Raw genomic sequence first — 15,078 nt, forward strand, 5'->3', positions numbered from 1 at the left:
GTGGAAATAGTGTCTCCCACTCCTTCGTACCGTATGAAAACTATGGACTCAGAGCTTAATGCCATCCAGTCTGAGTCCACATTGGATTCATATGTACTTTCCACATATTATAACTCATGCTGTTGCAATAGAATCATATTCACAATTTACAATCCTTTTAAGTTAATGTAAGGACCCAGCACACCATGGAACTGTGCTCAGCCTACTGAATGGCAAATCCAGAGTGGCACCGCATGGCCTATAGCTCATAATTTGTCAAGCTCATAATGAAGTTCAAAGGCTTTATTTATTATTTATAATACATTTTATTTATCTTAATAGTTTAAAACCATACTCTACCCAAAAATTAATTGTAGTTTTATGGAATACAATATTTTTAACTGTGTCATTGTAATCACACCATAAATTTATATACTTTGAAGAAGTGGTCCCTACAACAGAATTTTACCCAAACTGATTATCTGAACATCAATTTTGGCATATTCTTTACATCATGTTGCCTTCCTGATTCACATTTAATCATTTCATAATACAGCATTTGTATCTTATGTGCTTAACTGCATTTTCCAGGCAGTGGGTTGTTGCCTGCTGTAGTTGTGTAACTATATGGATATCACTTATACTGATATATGTTAGCTTTTAAGCAGTGTTTTCATTGAATGGGGGAGTTGGTATGTTTTCATTTCGTAGTTCAATGTAAATATGTACTGTATTTACTATGTTCGTATCAATCAATATTTTTATGCCTTTTTATTTCAGGTAAGTAGTTTATCTCTCCTTCTGATCTCTTAAATCAACAAATTGTTTGCATTTGGTACACTTTATTCCATGCAGAAAAGATGGCTAATGGGAATAAATAATGTGGTTTGCACTCAACACAAAAATTAGATCACAATTCTTTGCCAGAAAAAACTTAAACATTGTATTGTGCACACACTAACAGAAAAAGAAAAATGATGACAAAATGGATATTTTTTCACTTTCTATGTATCAACTAAGTTGTTGTAGTGTTCATTGGATATCATGTATTGATGAACCAAATTCATCGTGAGTGCTGTCCATGAGCATCCAAAAAACAGCAGTTGCTAAACCATTTTATCAATTTGATCAGTGACATAAAGTCACAACTGGTTAAGTAAGAGGTTTAGTTGAACCACAGGAAATTACTTCTAGAAGCATATGAGAACTGAGGCATTGAGAGGCCAAGGGAGGTAAGTGACACTTCTTTAAATTCTGAGAAAATTGAGATCAAAGTTTACAGGTTATAATTAATTATGAATAAATTTTTCATTCTACAGTTATATACTTGTATCACCATTATGGTTTTATTTATCTCTTTCCAAAAATGTAACATTATTCAAGGGACGGTATTGCTGTTATTGGCACATTTTTGATAAGGTGGCGCACTTACCTCTGTTGGCCTCTAAGTGAAAGTGTTGAATTAAACAAGAAACAGTCAGCTTGTCAATTCATTTTAGGATATTCTTACAATTTTAATACAATAATAATATAAGAATGGAAAAGCATTAGCATGTCAATGTATTTTAGGAAATACTTAATAATACATGATAAACAACAATGTGTGTATTTTACCTATCTTTTTATTCTTCATCAGAAACAGTAAAACAAAGCTGATCTGGTTCCTTATGGCCTATCTTTTCTTCATTGTTACCATTTCTCTTCGTCATGCTTTTGTTTCTCTCTCTTTTTTTCTGGCTTTGCTACATATTTTAGCTCTTTGTAAAATTTGTGATGAATTTGTGGAGTGGGGAGCTTGAAATCCAGAAGCTTTTGAAGATCATTGTATTTTGCTAATTTCATAGGATTCAGTATGGCTTTTTGCTCAAGTTCAGTAAATCTTCAGAGTTCTCTGCCCAATTTTAGGCATTCCGGCTGTAGTGATTCGAGAATTTCTGTGTAAATTCTAGAACCACTCAGCCTTCTACCATCTCGAACACACGATATTCTGGATATGAGTGTGGGATGGTAGAATCATACCTACTGCACGTCGCTGCAGGTTTAAAATCAGTCACGGGAAAAAAGTAGATGCAGTGGATAAACGACAGACAGGTACCTGTCGGGCAATCCATTGGTGTTTTAGTGAGTGTGTAAGGAAGAACCATGGAGTTTATATGCAGCTCTGTGCTTATTGTGTCATTGACTTGTTATTAAAACAAGGACAGTTGAAAAAGAACTGTTAAATACTCTTGAAGTAAGCTTGCTATAGGCAAGACTTATTTTCTGATTCTTGTTAAGAAAAGTTATGGTATCTAAGCCAACTTTCTTTTAACTTTAACTTAATTTGTTTCTGACATTCGGCTGTATCAGAGACTTACAGGAAGTTACATATTTATATGGAAAGTGAGAGTTTTATTGTGTATGGAGGTCACATAGTAAGCAAGTGAAAGGTGGTTTGGGGGAATAAAGTGAAATAAACGAGTTACACTCACACTTTAAGTTGTTAGAACGTTGGACAGCCTGAGATGCTGGAGTTGGTGGTCTTGTATGCATGAGGTGTGTGTCTCCCTTTTACTGATGAAGGCTGTGGCCAATTCTTTATGTAGTGTCTTTTAATTGTGCCTGTCTGCAACTTGATGTGTCTTCTTTACTATAAGTAGCAATCTGTTTTATATTCCTACCTGGAGTTTCCATTGTTCAGCTTTCGGTTTAAGATCTTTTATGGGAAAAACCATGAGTGCACTGAATTAAAAAGTAAAGTAAAAGGATCTTTCTTTTCCAGTCAAAACAGTGTCATCTTTTGTATCCCTGGTACCTTTGGTACAAGGTACTTGTCTAAAGAGTCTTCCAAGTTAAAGAGGGAACCCTACATATCAACTACTAGAAATTTATGACCTTTTGACATGTTTTCTTTGCATTTTCAATAACAGCAAAATCTTGGTCACACTCCATAAATGATTGACCTGATGCAAACAAACAGCGATCAACACACTCAATCTGGGACTTCTCTACAACATAAGACCAAAACCTAATCATTACAGCACTCTTACATTGTGCTCCACAGTTATCAGTAAATGTGACAATTTGTTTGACATTACAAGGTGTATATGCTCCGGGACAACTTCGAAAAACCCAGACATTTTTTAGAATTATGGGAATTTTTTGTTGTTTTAGTTTTCAGTTAAATTTTTGTAATTTTGACCAGTAAGAAGTGATACTCTAACAAAGAATTTTGCTTTAGCCTGCTACTGCAGAATAATATTGCAGCAATAAGACATAAATGAAGGAAAAAAAATAAAGATAAAACTTATGTTGTGCCACTTGCAACAATAAAACTCAGTGCACACACAGGAAGGAAGCATCAAGCTATCGGCTGATCAGTCTCCTGGCACACATCAATAAATTGTTTGAATGGCTTCTGCTCCAGCAGCTACAACTTATCATCGACAGGGAATACATCTTGCCCTCTGAGCAATTTGGATTTAGAGCCGGACACTTTACCACTCAGCAAATTCTTTGGGCTGTGGAAAATATCACCACTGCCTTCAACATCAAGGAGTTCTGCAGCACTGTCCTTCTGGATGTGACAAAGGCCTTCGACAGTCTATGGCATCTAGGCCTCATTTTGAAATTGAACACCCTAGGTTTTCCCAGGGCCTACTTCAAACTCATCACATCATATCTCCAACGTTGCACCTTCACTGTCAGGGTGGATGATGCACTCTCCGCTGTCTGTCCTATCCACGCAGGAGTTCCACAAGGCTCTGTATTAGGACTGGTGCTCTGTTCGATCTTTATGTCTGACCTCCCCTCACTACCGATGGTTGAGAAGGCCATCTATGTGGATGACACAATGATTTTCACCCGCAGTCGCTGGTGAGAAGTCTTCATTCCGCGTCTCCAGAGCGCCTGCCGTGCACTCGAAGACTGGGCTGCAAAGTGGCGCATCTGCTTCATCCCCCAGATGATGCAAGCAATCATCTTCACCTGTCGCTGTACCATGCCACACCGCCTCCTCCAACTGTATGGAACTGAACTGTAATGGAGACCTTCAGTTTACTACCTCGGTGTCCTACTCGACAAGAAACTCGCCTGGGAGGGCAAGTTGACAATGTCCGAGCTAAAGTTATTCAGTGAATGGGAGCCTTATACCCTATCATCAACAAGGGATCTGACCTGTCAATTGCTAATGGACTCCTCATCTTCAGGATGTACATCCGCCCACTTTTCGATTATGCCTGCGAGGTCTGGGGTAATGCAGTGAAGACCCACCTGCAGCGCCTAGTCACTCCAGAACAAGATTCTCCATCTAGCAACAGCAAAATGTGTCGAAGGCTTTAGCGTGAAGACTATGCAATACTTCATAACAACAAGCTGCTTCTGATGAGTGTGACATCACAAGAGTTTATATTAGATTCGTCTCAGCAGTTGCCAGTGGGCACATGCACATGCGAAGTTGAGTCAATAATGAGCAGTATCTGCTTCCGCTTATGGCTACTTGTGGCTGTCAGCTGTATCAGCAGTAGCAACAAGCAGCCAGACACTCTCTGGAAAAACTTTTTTGGCGGCCAAGCTGCCAGATTTGAGCATACGAAATGCAGGCTGATTTGTAGAGGGGAGGGCGTTAGTCTCCCTGTGCACCCTGTTTTGTTTAGTAATTTTGCTGTTTAATCTTCATTTACAGCTCTCATGACAAATGAAAACAATAGATCTGTGGCTGTGAGCTAGAAAGTGAATTAAAATACATTATTATGTAATTCTAAAAAACATTATTAGTTTCGGTTTTCTGGTTTCATTTTATTTCTAGGTTTTTGGCAGTCAAGCATGAATTGCCTTGTAGACAGTAAAGTTCTGTTTGTCCATTTTCTAAAGAAATTTGGCTTTTATTAATCTTTTCTGCAGAGGCAGGCAGTTTATTTGAATCTACATCTACATTTACATCTACATTTATACTCCGCAAGCCACCCAACGGTGTGTGGCGGAGGGCACTTTACGTGCCACTGTCATTATCTCCCTTTCCTGTTCCAGTCGCGTATGGTTCGCGGGAAGAACGACTGTCTGAAAGCCTCTGTGCGCGCTCTAATCTCTCTAATTTTACATTCGTGATCTCCTCGGGAGGTATAAGTAGGGGGAAGCAATATATTCGATACCTCATCCAGAAACGCACCCTCTCGAAACGTGGCGAGCAAGCTACACCGTGATGCAGAGCGCCTCTCTTGCAGAGTCTGCCACTTGAGTTTGTTAAACATCTCCGTAACGCTATCACGGTTACCAAATAACCCTGTGACGAAACGCACCGCTCTTCTTTGGATCTTCTCTATCTCCTCCGTCAACCAGATCTGGTACGGATCCCACACTGATGAGCAATACTCAAGTATAGGTCGAACGAGTGTTTTGTAAGCCACCTCCTTTGTTGATGGACTACATTTTCTAAGGACTCTCCCAATGATCTCAACCTGGTACCCGCCTTACCAACAATTAATTTTATATGATCATTCCACTTCAAATCGTTCTGCACGCATACTCCCAGATATTTTACAGAAGTAACTGCTACCAGTGTTTGTTCCGCTATCATATAATCATACAATAAAGGATCCTTCTTTCTATGTATTCGCAATACATTACATTTGTCTATGTTAAGGGTCAGTTGCCACTCCCTGCACCAAGTGCCTATCCGCTGCAGATCTTCCTGCATTTCGCTACAATTTTCTAATGCTGCAACTTCTCTGTATACTACAGCATCATCCGCGAAAAGCCGCATGGAACTTCCGACACTATCTACTAGGTCATTTATATATATTGTGAAAAGCAATGGTCCCATAACACTCCCCTGTGGCACGCCAGAGGTTACTTTAACGTCTGTAGATATCTCTCGAAGTGTTTCATTCCACACTGTTGGCTACTGTCAACTGTTTGCTGAATTACGAGTACCCATTTTTATTTTCTGGCATGTGTGGCGTTATGCCATAATAAAAAACCAAACATGAGATAATACAGTACTGGTACTCCAAGGAAATTCGCAGTCCGAATACCACACTGAAAAGCTTCTTTTCAAGTTGGGGCCTACTTCTTTGTGAATCTGGAAATACAGATGTGTGCGTTCAGCTGAATTATGCATTTTAGTGTGGTTTATGAAATTAGATATGAACATGAGTGCTTCCTATGTCATCATAGCTGTACATGCGCAGTAACATAATTTTCTGCATTCTCTGACAACAGCAGAGACAAATCCCAAAGTTCATGGGAAAATATTGTGAATGGTGCTTGAAAAGTGTTACTTTCAAAGTAAATTTAATTTTACACAAGATGAATAATGTTACACAGGCAAATGTGCTTTGAGTTTATTGAATGATAGAGCATTTGATTCTCTTTCAAAGCTTAACACTTTGAAGGCTAGCCACTAAGAAGAATTTTGAGCCCAGAAGACCAGACATTTATGTCATTATTTAAAATTTTAATGGCACATTTGTGTGACATATTTTAAATGGTAACACATGCAAAAAAAAAGACCAATATTATATGTGAAAGCTTAGATTTTCTTGTAGCCACACTATGTATATTTATTTAAACCATCAATTTTTTCTATTTGTGTGCTCATGCTAATTAACAGTGATGTTGATTGGGTGACTATATCATTGCTCTGAATATCTGCTATCATTGCATGGCAAGATCACGTAACTTGAGCTATGTTTGGCTTCAAAAAGTGCATGGCAATCTCGGTTTCAGTGCTTCGAAAACTAACATGCTGTGTTTGGTGGAATTCGAATGTATACGGTACTTTTGTAATACTTTTTGTGGGGGATTTTGTATTCTAAAGTGCTGGGAAGTTCTGCACCAGTGTATAAAATCTTAACCATTCAAAGGCTTGATAAATTTTACGGTACCGAGGGAAGTTATAATGGTACTTAATACAGAAAAAGTGTATTTTCACCCATGGAAAAAGTGTTTAACCAGGAAATCTGTTTATTTCCCCCCCCCCCCCCCTACCTCTCACTCTCTCTCTCCATCTCTCCATGTATACATCCCGCATTAGATGGCACGATCTCCATACATTTTAGTAAGCTTGATCCAATTTCCAGGCAGCCTCACCCAGCTTGACCGTCATGCCGCATGAATTTTGTAGTCATAGAAGTTTTTAAATTGTGGACACAAAAAATGTATTTCCACAGCTGTCTGCAATAAAACACCTCAATACAGTTGAATGGTGGGGTTGGGCGAGTCTTCTCTAAATCAAAACATTACACTGGTCAGTCAGAACATCATGACCACCTACCTAATAGCCACTGTGTCCACCTTGGCATGGATAACAGCAGCAACGCATCATGTCATGGAGGCAGTGTGGCCTTTGTAGGTCACTGGTGGGAGTTGGTACTACACCTGCACACACAAGTCACCTAATTCCCGCAAATTCCGGTAAGGGACACAGTGAGCTCTGACATCAATTTCAATCACATCCCAAATGTGTTCGATTAGGTATAGATCTGGCAAGCTGGGGAGCCAGTACATCAGTCAGAACACACCACTGTGTTCTTGAACCACTCCATCACACTCTTTGCCTTGTGACATTATGCATTATCTTGTGGAAAAATGCCACTGCTGTCAGGAAATGTGTTTGTCATGAAGGGGTGTACGTGGTCTGCAACCACTGTTTGATACTACTTGGCCATTGTGGTACCATGCATGAGCTCCACTGGATCCATGGATACCCACGTGATAGTTCCCCAGAGCATAATGGAGCCACCACGAGCTTATCTCCATTCCACAGTACAGGTGTCGAGGAGCTGTTCCCCTGGAAGATGATGGCCTCGTGCCCTCCCATTGACATGATGAAGAAGGTACTGGGCTTCATCAGACTGCAGCACCAACATTCTGTACTGTTGGTTATGTACCCATTTCAGCTGTAGTTGACAGTGCTGTGGTGTTAACATTGGGACATGCACAAGTCGTCGGCTGCAGAGGCCCATCGTTTGGAGCATTTGGTGCACTGTGTGTTCAGACACACTTGTACTCGGCCCAGCATTGAAGTCTTATGTTAGTTATGCCACAGTATGCCACCTGTTCTGTTTTACCAGTCTACCCATCCAGTGACATCCGACATCTGTGGTGAGGGGTGGCCGACCAATGCAACAATGTTTGGACGTGGTTTTACCTTGGTTTCACCACATGTTGAAGATACTCACCACAGCACACCTGAGAAGTCGTACAGTGTCCAAAATGCTTGTGCTGAGCATCTGCACCATCACAATCTGCCCTAGGTCAAACTAAAACAGATTGTGCACCTTCCCCATCCTACATATGGACAGCATGCTCACTGATACTATACACACCATGCATGTGTAAGACTAGCAGTCATTCCTCACCAAGTGACACTACTGTCTCCTGGTCAGGTTCATACTGATAGCAGTTTTTGCCTGCTTTTCAGATTCAACTGTCCTGAGATGAATGTCCTTCTGAAATTTGACTGTATTAAAATTTGCATTGTCATGCTTCATCAGGTTTTCCAGTGTGTCACAAGCTATTCACATATCAGTGTTAGTGTTTTTGAACTTGAGATTAAAATGGTTTGCAGACATACAGAGTGTAACAGATACAAGTGCAGATGCTTGTGTTGGTGACTGAGGATGGTATACTGAACAACTTTACATTATTTACAGACTAATAATTATAGCTATTCCAAGTCATGTGGTTGGCAATACTTCCAAGTGCTTGGGGCAGCAGGTCAGGTGTTGAAGTGTGGTTGCATGGCTACCAAACAGTCAATCTATACTAACAGGCATAGTCCACTAAGCAGTGTAGTTAAAACCATGCAGAAAACATCAGGTCGTAAAATTTGTGATGTGTTCATGGAAAGACTGTTCATTGTAGAGAAAAAGCAAGATGCAACATATAAAAATATCTGCAATTATACTCGTTACACCTTGTATATCTACAAAAGGAATCTTTTACAGAGTCAGCATTTCTTGTTATCCCATATTGTTGATACAGGTTAATAAGCTTCCTAATATTTAAATTTGAAGAAAGAAACTTTATGGCTGATGCCTTCCTCTGGTATAGTGACTCATATATTCAGCAAACTATTGATGTATTCTTTTACTAAATTAATTGTTTCCTGTGGGGGTTTGTTGGCTGGCTCTTTCTTCCCTCTTTTGATCTTTAGGTGAAACACTTGTGTGTGAGTCCTTTACTTTATTTGATACAACATTGTTAGACTCATCCAAGGTTAAGCAAAAATTTATTTGCAAACTCTTTCACCCCATAATAATAATAATAATAATTATTATTATTATTATTATTACTAATGGCCAAATGACATTAAAATAATAATAATAATAATATTGTCATTTGGCCCTTACAGCAATAGACAATGTCACACATATTATGCAATACAATTGATAATTTATCAGAAACAACTGGATTGTTGCTAGTGTTACAGTATTATATTAGATTTGAAGTATTCATTTATGTCATAAAATGGGTGGTTAATTAGCCAGTCATACAGTATTTGCTTGAATGCTTATGCAGGTAGTTCTTGTACAGATTGTGGAATCTTATTGAATAATTTGTGCCCCATGAGTTCATAACTGTTCAGTGATTTTGTCAGCCTGTGATATGGTGGTCCCTTTTGTACTGTAACAGTATACATTTTCTTTCCATTTTTCTTCGGTAACTTCTTTGTTTGTGTAAATTAAAACATAGTACCTGTAGAAGTTTATTACAGTCATGACCTTTTGTTCACAAAACAATGGTTGACGGTGTACTTTATAAGAAGAACCAGTAATTACTCTAATAGCTTTTTTCTGCAGTATTAAGATGGCATAAAATAATACCATATGTGAGTATGCTTTCGAAGAAAGAGAAGTATGATGTTCTAACATACCTTTTGGGCATACAATCTATAGTTCAACATAACAGATAAATTACTCTTGACAGTTTACCTCTAATATATTGTACATATTGACCCCAAGATAATTTATTGTCTAAATGTACCCCCAAAAACTTAACATAAGTATGATTGTCTGATGGAAACTTGTCTTTCAGACTAAAAACCATGTGCTGTGTTTTGTTGTATTTTAATAAGAAGCCATTTGCTTTAAACCAGTTGGAATCTTGGTCCATTGTCTTTGCAACACAACAAAAAGGGGCCAAATATGTATCCTTAGGGTTTACCTACCTTAATTTGTTCTATTGTTGACATTTCCTTGCCAACACAGACAATTTACCTACAGTTCTGTAGATACAATTTAATAGTTTAAGGCTGTTACCTTCATTGCCATAGAAACCAATTTCTTCCAGAAGTGGTGTGTGCTCTTCACTGTCAAAAGCTTTACTTAGACCACAAAAAGTGGCTTGAGAAAAGCCTTTATCCTCAAACACTTGTTATATGTATTTGACTACAGAGTTGACAAATTGTTCCTAAAACCGTTCTGTGATTCACTAATTATGCCTGGATTTTAAAAGTAAAAATATAATTGTTGGTAAATTACACATTCCAGTTGCCTTGTAACTTGAAGGTGAGTTAGTGTCTCCTTCTTTATGTATTGGAACTATCCTAGACACTTTTAGCTCATCAGGAAAATATCCCTCAGCTGAGCAGTTGTTTATACAATATGTTAAAGGATATACAATACAATCTATTACTTTCTTTAGTATGTTACAACATATGTCATATATACCTGCACTGTCTGATGGTTTTAGCTGTTTTACTATTCTTAGGATGAGACTAGGAGAGACCTCAGAGAAGGCAGACTTGCATGTATTTGCCAGTGATATACAAAAATTTTTTTAAAGAATCTCTAATGAACTAATATCAGATTTGATAATAGAATTTCCTAAGTTCTCTTAATAAAATAATCATTAAATTTTTGGGGACATATTACTTTTCTGTTTCTTTCATTTTAGCAATACTATTTATTAGTTTCCATGTGCCATTGCACTTGTTGGTGGAATTCTCAATACTGCTAAAATTGCATGCTTTTTTGGCCTACTCAATGGCCTTTTTATGCTCATTCCTATATTTGAGATAGACTGATCTGGCATGGTCAGTCTTCAGACTTGTATACATTGTGCAGCAGAATAACTTTATTTTTCAGATTCGTTGCTTCTTCACTATGCCATGGAGTTTGTTTATTTTTGGCTTGCTTTTGAAGCCTTTGTCAGTTATTTTGCATTTATTTATGGGAACGCTGTCATTAAATTGAGTCACAAATGCTTTAAAGAACCTTTCAAATGTTAGCTTTGCTGATTTGCTGACAAAATCATTACATAAGCTATAAAGTGTGTCACCATAAGACTGGCCAAACCAGTCTCTTTCTGCAAGGGACTTCTGAAACCTGACAATTTTATCATTTGTGACACGTATAGTGATTAGAACTTTTGGGACAGGCTTTGCAATATTACTCTTATCATCAGAGAATCTAGTTTTACAATTTAGGAATACAGAATCAGGGGCCAAGAATGGAAATACAGTAACATCACATGATTCTTCTGTAGTTTCAAAATTGACAAAAATGATGTCAAGATGTGCTTAATCTCTTGTGGGTCTTTTATTGATAAAGTGTAAATTGCACTGTCTTAGAAGATTTTTCAGCTCAATGACACTATGTTTGTGTGTTGTTACATCAGAATCTGAATTCAGATCTCCACCCTCTAAATACATGTAACAGCATGCCCAATTTTTCTAGAAATATACTGGTGATATCCTTAGGTGGCCTGTACAAGGATATTATTGCTAATTTAAAACAATCAATGACTATACCAGTATCTTCAGAATTCTGTTTGCACACAAATACTCTAGATCCTACCTATTAATGGAGCAACTGAGTGACTGGTTAATATATATTGCTACACCACCTCTTCCATGCAATTTTCTACAGTAACTATTTGCTATATTGTAGTTATCAAGTTTCACAACTGTAAGTTCACCCTCAGTAGCCCAATGTTCACCCAAACAAAAAATATCAGATTTATTATCTAGGCCAAAAGTAGTCACAAAACATTCTTTATGTTTTGTTCCTTGAATGTTCAGGTAGCAAATTTTAATCTCGAAATTGTTATTCCCTTCAGATAGAACCTTTTTGTGAGAAGCTATAGTATGATTTACCCTGCTTATCTTATGAGCTTCTTCATCTTGCTGCATTCCACTGCTTTCCGACTACCGATAACACTTGACAGCGCTTCTTCAAATGCAGTTCTCTTCCCTCCTCCTAATGGTACTGTACTTACTGTTCCTGGTGAAACTTTTTTTTTTATGGCTTTTGATGGTTCTGCTATAGCTGCTTCATTTTCTAATGCTGCTATTGATAATGCCAATGGTGACAGTGATGCTTCACATGCTGATGCTGATGTCATTTCTTCTTCATGAGGTGTTGCCAGTGATAGTTCTCCCTCATACAGTGTTAGTGCATTCTGTTTTTCATTTGATATTGGCTGCGAACCTGTTGCAGATAGTGCAATTTTTTTGTGGGTATCCACTCCTACGGGTTTTTATGGTCTGGAGAATTCTTTGAACAGCACTTCCTTGCCTAGCTGGCCTGTGTGCAGTCAGTGTCTTGCAAAATGCTCTCCGACACAACTGGTTACCACAATGAAAGTTGTGTGCACAAAACCGCTATAAATCTTCCTGAATTTTCTGTTTATTGTGATGATTTCTTTATTTACACAAGAATTTTCAGTTAAGTCATGCATGTGTGGAATGCTTATGACAAATACCATGGCTTGTGAAATTTTTCCTAGCAGTGCTTTTACTGCAAGGTTACTCTGGTTTTTGTACACATCATTTCCTCCTCCAATTATGATACAGTTCACACCATTTTTTTAGTGTGGTTCAGAGATCTTTAACAATTCTCATAAAGGAGCTCCAGGCTTTGAAATTTCAGGGACTTTATATTCTGATTGATTATAATACATGATTATAGCTAGTCTCCTACCATGACTTGTCGATAATATGTATATTTCTTCTTTTTTCTTCGCTGTTTGCTTTTCTGTCTTGTGTTCCGCACTTTCACATGTTGCACTAACACAACTTTTATGTTTGATGTCACGTGGCAGTAATGAGTTTTCTCTGACACATTTTTGGTCAATAGTTGTTTCTGAGCAATTTTTCGCAGCATTGAAATTTTCTTTCTGTGGTTTTGGGCAGTCTTTGTTTAGAACATCATATTTATTCATTAATGGAACATGAAAATGTTTGTATTTAATACAGGGTGGGAGAAATTCTTAGGGCTAATATGTACACTCTCTTGTTCACAGCTTTGCATCTCTATGGGAATGCCCACATACTGAATCAAACTTTTCAGCATTTTGGCATATTGTCTAGCATATCTTAAGTTGTTTTGCAGTTCTTCTCTCACAGTTATTGTGTTTCCAGCTTTGCACATTTCTAGAGCAACTTCATGACCATTGCACTCAGTTCCACAGTCACACTAATATTTACTAAGCTTTGCTTCCACAAGACAACATGAATGATACCATTTATGCATCACTACACATATTCTGATACCTTTTATGACTTTTTTTCCACATAGCAGGCAATTTACTAATGGTAATTTACCAATATTTACGAAGTGATTTACCACTGCGTCTGTATGCACCATCATCTTGAATCGGAGGCTGTAGTCTGCACCTAAATTTCTGTCTTTTATCATGTCTCCTTTTTTAAATTCTCTGTGGGTCTTTCAATGTGACTGAAGTTGCCCAATTTCCAGTTATCATCAAAAATCTCTGGCCACTTCATTTGGAGTAGTTTTATGGTTCTCTTGAATCTACATTCATGAGGATGATGTTCAATTATTTTACCTGCATGAAACTTTCCTTTTTTGTCAATACACTCTGTTCTAAAGTTTCTATTTACATGTGCATTGGTCTCTTCCACAAGTTTTTGCTTCTGAACTTCTTCCTGGTGTCCCTTGTCCTGGAGTCTATTTTTGATTTGGAAGGATAAGAATCAGCTGATTCAGTCTCATTGACCATCTTTTCATCATCAGTTGATGAAGAATCAGCAGTAAAACAAAACATATAGTTTAAGTTCAGTTTTGTTACATTAACAGTCACTTGTTATGTTTGGTCATAATCACTAGTGTAGTACATTAGACTAGTAGTTCTTACTGTCATGATAAACAGTAAGAGGAACCAAGCCAAACTCAAATCACCTTTGTTTGCTTCTTGATTCATTCAATATTTCATCGCCAAGTACATATTCTTTATCATAGTCACAATCTGGAAATAAACAATAATTATAGGTTAAATTGCAACTAATTGTACTTATTAAATTTGTATCATAAAATGAACTATCATTTGCCACCAAAGTACATGTCATGTTCATCAGAAGAATCATTAAGACTTCAATTTTAAACTACTTAATACTTGTTTAAATAAATTTTTTGAAATTATACAACAAAAAATGCTTTGTTTTCTCATCTGTATTCATTTGTGATACAGTGAGCCAAACAAACATGAAACATTTTCACAGTAAACACCAAAAAATTGGCAACAAGTCACTACAACACTTTCTGAAACAGGTGCTGTATTTGAAGCCATTGGAGGTAAATGCTTTACATATCACTGTTGGCTTCCAAACAAAGTTTTAACCATGTTGACTTCCAAACAGATATTCATTGGCAGCAACATTTTTATGTGCTTTAAATATATATTTCTGCTCATAGCTAACATTTTTTAAAAAGTGCTCTTATTTCCCTTGGGCTCTCGATGCCTCGATCCAGAATGTGGCAAGAGCCCCTTCTTGCCCCTCTCTCCCTTGTGGACACATATGTGCAGGCTTGACATCAGTGCAAGCAGACAAGGCATTGTTGCTAAAAGAAATTTTCCAAAATTTTCAAATTGGCCACCTTCCTCATGATGATCTTGAGGAGGTGGTGCAGTCAGCATATTTATGGATAGCCATGACTTTAAAATTATGGCACACAGTAGCCCTTACCTGCAGATGTTTCAGTTCTAGAAATTACTTCACATGTTTAGAAAAATAAGTGCAACATTTTCAATTCAGAAATTGTGCTGATTCTCCACATTGCTCTTCTATATGGGCCTGCACAAACACATTTTTTGCCAATATTAACCTAGGAGGTATTTTATATTCCAACCTATAGTACTGATCTTGCACTAACT

At 37.6% G+C, this 15,078-nt stretch overlaps 1 protein-coding gene across 1 annotated transcript in view; it reads left to right on the top strand.

The window, feature by feature from the left end:
• Positions 1-15,078, top strand: part of LOC126095008 (sodium- and chloride-dependent glycine transporter 2-like) — a 584,984-nt gene that overhangs the window by 450,673 nt on the left and 119,233 nt on the right. The gene's annotated exons all lie outside the window — the stretch shown is intronic.

This window comes from Schistocerca cancellata, chromosome 8, assembly GCF_023864275.1.
Source record: "Schistocerca cancellata isolate TAMUIC-IGC-003103 chromosome 8, iqSchCanc2.1, whole genome shotgun sequence".
Classification (NCBI taxonomy): Eukaryota; Metazoa; Arthropoda; class Insecta; order Orthoptera; family Acrididae; genus Schistocerca; species Schistocerca cancellata.